Source organism: Anolis carolinensis, unplaced genomic scaffold, assembly GCF_035594765.1.
Source record: "Anolis carolinensis isolate JA03-04 unplaced genomic scaffold, rAnoCar3.1.pri scaffold_9, whole genome shotgun sequence".
Taxonomy (NCBI): domain Eukaryota; kingdom Metazoa; phylum Chordata; class Lepidosauria; order Squamata; family Dactyloidae; genus Anolis; species Anolis carolinensis.
This window is the reverse complement of record NW_026943820.1, coordinates 1,986,462-1,995,693: the sequence shown is the minus strand read 5'-3', so window position 1 is coordinate 1,995,693 and position 9,232 is coordinate 1,986,462. Positions and strand designations below refer to the sequence as shown.

Here is a 9,232-nt window from a genome sequence, read left to right as displayed (position 1 = left end):
AACCTAGCCTTGTGTGTGTGTGTGTGCAAAGAGCTCATCTGGTTTCTCTTTCATGGAGTTTTCAGTCTGCATCGGTGCCCTATATATTTGCAAACAGGTGTCCCATTGCCATAGACAGTGCAACAGGCCGGTATCCAACAGGTATATCCCCACAATGGAGAAGCTTTCCTTCCTTCGTCTGCACCGGTCAGACTTCCACCTGCAAGGCTGCGTTCAAAGACCCGGGAGCGCAGGGAGAGGTGCTCCCTGGGCAGAAGGCCACCGCTTATTGAACTGAATGTCAGCCTGAAGAGGGAATGAATAAATAATCACCGCTTTCAAGGTACCTTTCCTAGAAGCTGTGACCTGGGGACCCCACACTGTGGGAAGAGACCCCCACGGAGGCAAGCGGCGAGCGGGCGGCCAACCCGACAGCTTTGCATTAAAGCCGGCGGCACATGCTGGCACCATTCAGGGGCGAAGCGGCGGTAAAAGCTAATGGCCAATGCAATATTTAGCATTTCCAGAGAGGAAGGATGCTGGTGTGCAAATGGTGCTTTCTCTTGGCCCGAGGCGGATGAGACGTGGCCCTGGGACATCCCTCGGTAATGCTGGTCTTCCTCCAGAAATTGGGGCGTCCTGACTCTGGAGCACTCAATTGGGATGCCTAATGGTACCTTAATTTCATTTGCATTTCTGAAAGGCTTTTATACTCTGCCTAAATTGGCAAATAATAGAAGAGTTTGACGGGAGAGAGCCTTCTTGTTGGCGGCTCCCAAGGGGATAACAAAGTGTCATGATCTCCGATCTTTGACATCTCCGGACACAGAGCAAGCGCTGACAAAGAACAGATGCCAGCCATAAAACGGGCCAGCCATAAAACCTCAATTACCCTCTGGTATGTGAGAGCCCCTATATAAATGGGCTACAGAGAAGATTCTGGTATTCTGTACAATAAAACCTGTTGGAATCTACCAGCGTGTGTCTTGGCAAGATACTGTCTGTTGCAAAAGGGATGTTTGCTGTATTGCTGAGTTATTTGCCATTACTTTGCCTTGAGGCTGAGAGAGCATGACGTGGCCAGAGTTTCCAAAGCCCGGCAAAGGTTCAAACTCTGGTTCAAAACACACAGCCTTGGCTCTCCGTAAGATATACAACAGAGAGTGGATGGGTTCTTCAACGAGGGGAGTTTAGATCCTGTCTGTGAGAATGGGCTTGAAACTGCCTCGGAGTCCAGCAGACAGGGAGATGCACCGGCTGGTGAAGACCTTTCACCTAATAGTCTCACAGCAACCCCAGATAAGGTGTTGGGTGGGTGAGAAAGTTCGCCTGAAAGCACAGAAATCTCAGGGAGGAAGCACATTAAGAAAGTCACAGCGATTCCGTGAGAAAGAGCAGTGTGAGAAATCTCACAAGCAAGAGAGTCAAGGCCACAGGCATGATTTCATGGCTTGCGGACCTCAAATCAGAGAATGGCTTCGTTTAGAATTCAGATCAGACAACGCTGCATAACAGTGAGGATCTCTAGTTTTGTTTCCAGTTCACGCTTTAGTCTAAGATCTTAGGAGTTTGGAATCATGTTTGAAGAAGTTTCTGCAGTCTTGTTTTCCTAGATTTATGCTGTTTTGATTCTATACCTTGCTTATGGAATGGATTTGGATTATTGCCTTTGGAGTGTTTTTTCCCATTGCCAATTTGGTTTGGCTTATTACTTGTCGACTATTTTTCCCATTACCCACTGGATTTTGCCTTTTTCATATGTGCTTTTCTCAATAAACTGTTTTTTTTTTACTACTACTACTACTACTTCTTCTTTTGGATTTCTGGTTGGTGTTGAGCGCAAGATGAACTGGCTGGGGTACAAGACCATATTGGTCCTAAGACCATTTTAAGATGTTTTTTAAAGATGTTTTAAAGATGTTTTTAAATTGTTGATTTTAGCCTGCTCTTGTAAACCGCCCCCGAGCCCTAGGGGAGTGGCGGCATATAAGTTTGAAAAATAAATAAATAAATATTAGGTGGGAAGTCTTACCTTTCAAGCAAGAGATACTGACACCCATATTTTCATCCTTTTTAGCAAGCGGGGCCAGTTGGGGATACCAATGTCCGCAGTGGCTTCCTTAGTAAACCTGGAGGGAGCAGAAAGAGAAAAATGCAAACAAATGGAGATAATTCAAATCTAGTTTTTCCAGATTTAGGTCCAGAAGCAACAGATGTCACAATATTGGGTCACTGGCTCAGAGGAGGGCAATGCATGGGCCATATGTCCCTTGCAATGCTTTTTCGTTGTTGTTGTTGTTTTCAATGGCAGTAGCGTTGCTCAACCATGCAAACCTACAGAGTGACCTGAGGCAAGTCACACTCTCTTCGCCTCAGAAAAGTCCACGGTCGTTGGAAATGATACAAAAGCACGCTACAATGTCCTAAAAACACCAGATCCCATCTGATTTTTGGTGTAGGTTTGGATGGGAGACCACCAACAAATACCAGGTGCTGTAGGCTATATAGTGAACATGTTTTGATGGTTTCTAACTGGGAATTTTTTAAACACTGTTTATATTTAATCCTGTTTTAATGTTTGCATATTTGTTTATTTTATACAAACCAAAAACGAAAGAGACCTCACACAGGATAAAAATACTGCCATGCATTTTGCTTTTTAGGTTGCGAGTCTGCAGTTATTAAAAATTCAGGACCGTATGCGAAGGAACGCATAGCGCTGCAGAAGAATCGAGGTCAGAGGATTTCTGCCAATGGGTATCCTTCCTTATTTGGAAGACCTTGGCGCATCTACACTGTAGGAAGGTTGGTATGTTTGCATATTTTAAATTGCATACTACTGCTTTTATGTCAAGCCGCTTAGAGTCCCCTTGGGGGAGATAAAGAGGGGTATAAATATATAATAATATTAATAATAATAATTAATATTAATAATATTAAGCAGTTTGGCACCACTTTGAAACTGCCATGTGGCATCCTAGGAGTTGGAGTATGGTGAGGCACTTGCACCTTTTGGCAGAGGATGCTAAAGACCTTGAAAAACTAATAATAATAATAATAATACTCTGGTTTCTCTTCAGATCGTATAAATCTTTCGCCTTTTACTAAAGATTTCCGTGGAGAGAAACATTTATGAGTTTGTAACCAATTTTTTGAGGCTCTAAAATTGGGCCGGGCTGTGGCGCAGCTGTTGAGCAGCTGCCTTAAATCACTCTGACCATGAGGTCATGAGTTCGAGGCCAGCCCGTGGCAGGGTGAGCACCCGTCAATTAAAAATAAAAAATAGCCCCTGCTCGTTGCTGACCTAGCAACCCGAAAGATAGTTGCATCTATCAAGTAGGAGATAAGGTACCACTTATAAAGCGGGAGGCAAGATTAACTAATTTACGACCTGGAATGAGGAAGTGGTGTCAGTGTGGATGATGAAGCAGCTGCTCCCCCTTGTGGCCAGAATCGAACATCCCCTCAGAAGAACGTTAACTTGCCTCTGCGTGTGTCTCTCAGTCTCTGTTTGATGTGTTTATGGGCATTGAATGTTTGCCCTATGTGTGTTATAATGTGATCCGCCCTGAGTCCCCTTCGGGGTGAGAAGGGCGGAATATAAATACTGTAAATAAATAAATAAATAAATAAATAATAATAATAATAATAAAATCGCACAGACAGACTACAAACAGAGGCACAACTATGTGGCCCAAATGATCCATTGGAACTTATGCCTCAAGTACCACCTCCCAGCAGCAAAGAACTGGTGGGATCACAAACCTGCAAAAGTATTGGAAAATGAGCACGCAAAGATACTGTGGGACTTCCGAAACCAGACTGACAAAGTTCTGGAACACAACACACCAGACATCACAGTTGTGGAAAAGAAAAAGGTTTGGATCATTGATGTTGCCATCCCAGGTGACAGTCGCATTGACGAAAACAACAGGAAAAACTCAGCCGCTATCAGGACCTCAAGATTGAACTTCAAAGACTCTGGCAGAGACCAGTGCAGGTGGTCCCGGTGGTGATGGGCACACTGGGTGCCGTGCCAAAAGATCTCAGCCGGCATTTGGAAACAATAGACATTGACAAAATTACAATCTGCCAACTGCAAAAGGCCACCCGACTGGGATCTGCACACATCATCCGAAAATACATCACACAGTCCTAGACACTTGGGAAGTGTTCGACTTGTGATTTTGTGATACGAAATCCATCATATCTATCTTGTTTGCTGTGTCATAATAAAATAATAATAATAATAATAATAATAATAATAATAATAATAATAATAATAATAATAAACATTGGCCCTCCTCCAGGTATTTCGGACTTCAACTCCTGCAATTCCTAACAGCCTACCTAGGAATTGTGGGAGTTGAAGTCCAAAACACCTGGAGGGTTTCCTGCTTCTTGGCAGGGGGTTGGACTGGATGGCCCATGAGGTCTCTTCCAACTCTACTATTCTATGATTCTATGATTCTATGATTCTAGGGCCGAAGTTTGTCCAGGCCTGAATTAAAACAACTTGAAATAATGAATGTATATACGAAGTTAGGTAAAACCAACATTGGAGCCAATCAGGCCTCACAAGGGAGGATAGTCCGCCGCTGAGAAGCCACATCCGGAAAGGTCCCGTTCCCACATTTCTGCTGCCCTTCATGGTAAACATGTTAAGGCCACCTCACAAGGGAGCCAGGGTCCTGCCACGTGGATTACAGCCACCTTTTGCCTTCATTGCTATGTCACACAAAATCCAGCATATCTATCTTGTTTGCTGTGTCATAATAAAATAATAATAATAATAATAATAATAATAATAATAATAATAATAATAATAATTTTATTTTTATACCCCGCCCCATCTCCCCAAAGGGACTCGGGGCAGCTTACATGAGGCCAAGCCCAGACATCAACAATATAAAAACAAAGCAATAAAACAAGTAAATCAACAATAAAAACAAGTCATAAAAGATCACATACAAAAAATGGAATGATAAAATCTTGGGTTGGCTCCAAAACAAACTGGGCCGAAAATCTGCTGGAATCCTATCTGTCCTGTTGGTTGCCATAATTCATCTCATATTTTAATGCCTCAATTCTGTGGTAAATGTTTGTGATGTGTTATATTTTGCTTATCTAAGTCCTTATTTTTTAATATTTTATTTATTACTAGCTGTGCCCGGCCACGCGTTGCTGTGGCAAAGTGGTGGTGGTATTGGTTAAAAATAGTTGTGTAATTTTTATTTGATGTTATTTGTATTTTTAAATTAATTTTATTGTAAGTTATCTTTTTTATTTATTATATTTTATTATTTTCTTGTATTATTTTTAGTTATTTTCTGTTATTATAGTATTTTATTGTATTAATTTTTTTAGTGTTTTTAATTATTTTTTAGTGTTTTTTTAAATTATTTTTATTGGGTTGCTAGGAGACCAAGTTGGAGGAGCTTAGCCTTCTAACTGGTAGCAATTGGATAAAAGCAATTATTCCTCTCCCTCTAATTAAGACTTTATTTTTCTTTTCTTTTTGTTGTATCAACCTAGAGCCGTGGATGATGGGTTGTGTTGTCAAATTTCGAGGTTGGGGGGCCTTTAGTTTTGTTGTTTTGTCTGGTGCCGTGTTTCCATCACTCTTTTATATATTTATTATATTATATATAGTATATATATATATCAGAAGCGAACCAAGGGTATAGTTGTAATGTATTTAAAAACACAAAGTTAAAAACTTGGCATGATATTAAATGTCCTTTGACCAGTAGCTGGCAACTTGGAGAGTCCCTGGTGTTGCTATCAGAAGGTCCTCCATTGATTTTTAAGAATTTTAATTACTTTTGGGATTCGTTATTATAAGTAAGTTATTATAAGTAAGTTTCATCTATGCTGACGGTCGTACCATCACCACCCAAGCAGGGAGCTTTGAAATGTTTGAACAGAAGCTCTCCGAAGCTTTAGGTGCTCTTACTGCCTATTACTGCCAACAGGACAACGCCTTAAATCGAGATGTACAGAGACCCTCGCAGGAACATCTCAGCAAGCGAGAGTCCAAAAGTGGCAGGATAAAACCCGGAACCTCAATTAATGAGAAACTCCCACCTGGACACACAGAAGACTGGGCAGTATCAAACTGCATTCAGTGTAGATCTGGCATGGGCAAACTTGGGCCCTCCAGGTGTTTTGGACTCCAACTCCCATCATTCCTAACAGCCTACCGGCTGTTAGGAATGATGGGAGTTGGAGTCCAAAACACCTGGAGGGCCCAAGTTTGCCTATGCCTGGTGTAGATGCACGCTAAGCCATTGTCTCCAAAATGCCAACTCGTGTCTAGTTAAATCGTGAGCCGGACTTTAATCTCTGCAGGATTAAATCTCCAGGGAGGAAGATAAAACCCACGTCTGTTATCTAGACGGCGTGGTACAGTAAAGATAACTTGTCGATACCGGGCGATTTAAACCCAATGACCAGCAAAAAAACGAGCTTGCATTTAATCATTAACTCTTGCTTTGCTTCTGTAATGCTGAGATTGCGTATCACTGCATCCAGTTGGATTCGCACCTTGGCTTTCGGTGACGTCAAGACAAGGGATGTGGGAACAAACTCCCAAAGTTTACACCCTGTTTTGGATAGTACCGCAAATGGATATTATCTGGTGGAATTATTAGGATCAAGGAAACATAGCACCAGGCAAAACTACAAGTTTTTGGGACTTGCGGATGAGCCGCTGGAAAAGAAACGGCTTTTGGAGCTCTTCCTTGATTTAAGTCTACTGGGAAGAGGTTGGTAGTCATGCAATGAGTGGCTTTCACAGTGTTCAACCTTATTTTTCTCACATTTGGCAGCAACTTCCCATTGCACATCAAGGAGCGTAAAACCAACAAGCTTACAGAGTCTATCAACAGGTGTATGGGATTATTTTACATGTCTCATTCAGAGCTATATTCACCTGCTTCACCTGGGCAGATTTAGGCAAAGGTCTGCACCCCATTTCCGCAGGATGTTATTGCGTGCAGCTACTTTGTGCTTGCTGTTCATAGTGTTTCCGAAATATTAGTGTTTAATCTAAGGTGATGACGAGATATTGAGACTGGGAAATGTTCGAGCTCTTGGCCTTCCCAGGTAATCTACAAATGTCCCCTCCAATACTCAAATTTCAGCATGGAGCTTGAAAGAATAGCTACTTCCTTCCTATGGGAATCCTTGTTTGGTCAGCTTGAATAGCACTGAATAGCCTAGCAGCTTCAAAGTCTGGCTGGTTTATACTTAGGGGAATCCTTTTTTTGACCAAGTTGAGTAGCACAGAATAGTGTCGCAGCTTCAAAGTCTGGCCGGTTTCTATCTAGGGAAATCCTTTGTTGGCCAAGTTGAATAGCACAGAACCGCTTCAAGGCCTGGCTGGTTTCTATCTAGGGGAATCCATTGTTGACCAAGTTGATGAGCACAGAATAGTGCAGCAGCTTCAAAGCCTGGCCGGTATCAATCTAGGGGAATCCTTAGTTGGCAAGGTAGAATAGCACTGAATAGCCTAGCAGCTTCAAAGTCTGGCTGGTTTATACTTAGGGGAATCCTTTGTTGGCCAAGTTGAGTAGCATAGAATAGTGCAGCAGCTTCAAAGCCTGGCCGGTATCAATCTAGGGGAATCCTTAGTTGGCAAGGTAGAATAGCACTGAATAGCCCTGCAGCTTCAAAGGCTGGCTCTTTCCTACAGCGAGAGCGCTGATGCATCTAGACCAATGATGGGCACCCTTTTGCACTTGGTGTGTCAAAATTCACCAAAAAACCTAGCATGATTTGGGTGGTGTGTCACTTCGAGAAAAAACACCATAATTTCACAATATATATAGTTTAAATAACAAAAATGTATAATTGTAATATATAATTGTATTTAATAAATCACCAACTATTTACTACCATTATTTCCATGTACAACAATCTATGGTACCTCTTGCAGTTTCCACGCTGATTTATCTCGGTTGTAGTTTCAATGTAATAATGAATAATGAATAATATAATAATAATATAATAGTAATAATATAATAATATACTACAATAATAATAGAATTATATATATACCGGTATATATATATATATATATATATATATATATATATATATATAATATAGTGTGCGTAATTCCCATTGAGTAAACAACAAAACCACTGGACCAAATCACACCAAATTTGGCCACAAAAGACATTAGTCATCCAATCAATCTTCATGCAGTAGCGTGTCAGCAAAAATGGCTCGGCGTGTCAGTGCTGACACGCGTGTCATAGGATGGCCATCACTGATCTAGACCAAACTTGCCCAACATAACAGACTTTTAAGTACTGATGGACTGTTTTGGAGTTAACCAGGCATGATGTGAGTTGTAGTTCACACAAAACCTTATATACAAGCACATAACATATACCAAATACCACAATTTCCTTATTACTTTATTTTCCATGCCAACAGACTACGCCACAGCAACACGTGGCCGGGCACAGCTCAATGGAAAGCACACACTTGTGTCTTGGCAGGTTAGGCTTTAGGTAGTGGCTGGAGAGATCTTTCAGCCATAGCAGTGAAAGTGGTGTTAAGTTCCATTAATTCTACAATGTAGATACTATACCTTGAGTCTTCAATACTTCTAGAGGGACGGTTTCCAAAGGCATTAAGACTTTAGACTTTGGAAGAGAAGCCACAGTTGGAAAAACTGATACGCTAGGGAAGCAAACAACGTCTTGGCTTGCCAAGGCTGAGATCGGAAATCAATGAGGCCAGATAGGATTCCTGCGACTATCAAGAGCCTATTTTCCCCACCACTTAATTTTCTCAGGAGAACGGCCTTATCTTGCAACACAAGCTGCAGATGGACAGGTGGGAAGAAAAGAGCATGGAGCAGGGAGAGGTACATGGTGTGCGCCTACACTGTGGAATTAATGCAGTTCGAAACCACTTTGTCAGTGTTAAATGCTGTGGAATCCTGGGAGTTGTAGTTTGGAGGGGAAGCAGGTGAAGACCTTGTAAAACTGCAACTCCCACGGTTCCACAGCATTGAGCCATAGCAGTTCTATTCCATTAATTCCACAACTTAGATGCATCCAAATTACTGCACAGTCCTCCGTCCGTATTTGCGGCAATGACTTATCCCAGTGTGTCCAAAGTGCGGCCCGTATTCACATTTGCAACAGCCTCCAACCTGTCATATGTTGGAAATAACAACCTTCTACAAGCCTCCTATACTAGTTGTTATGTATATAATTGAGATATCTTACTCTAT

General features: G+C 41.7%; 1 non-coding gene across 1 annotated transcript; it reads left to right on the top strand.

The window, feature by feature from the left end:
- The first annotated feature begins 3,039 nt into the window (after positions 1-3,039).
- On the top strand, positions 3,040-3,153 carry LOC134293698 (U5 spliceosomal RNA). The gene has a single exon (XR_010000659.1). It is a non-coding gene; the product is annotated as a U5 spliceosomal RNA (small nuclear RNA).
- The last annotated feature ends 6,079 nt before the right edge of the window (positions 3,154-9,232 follow it).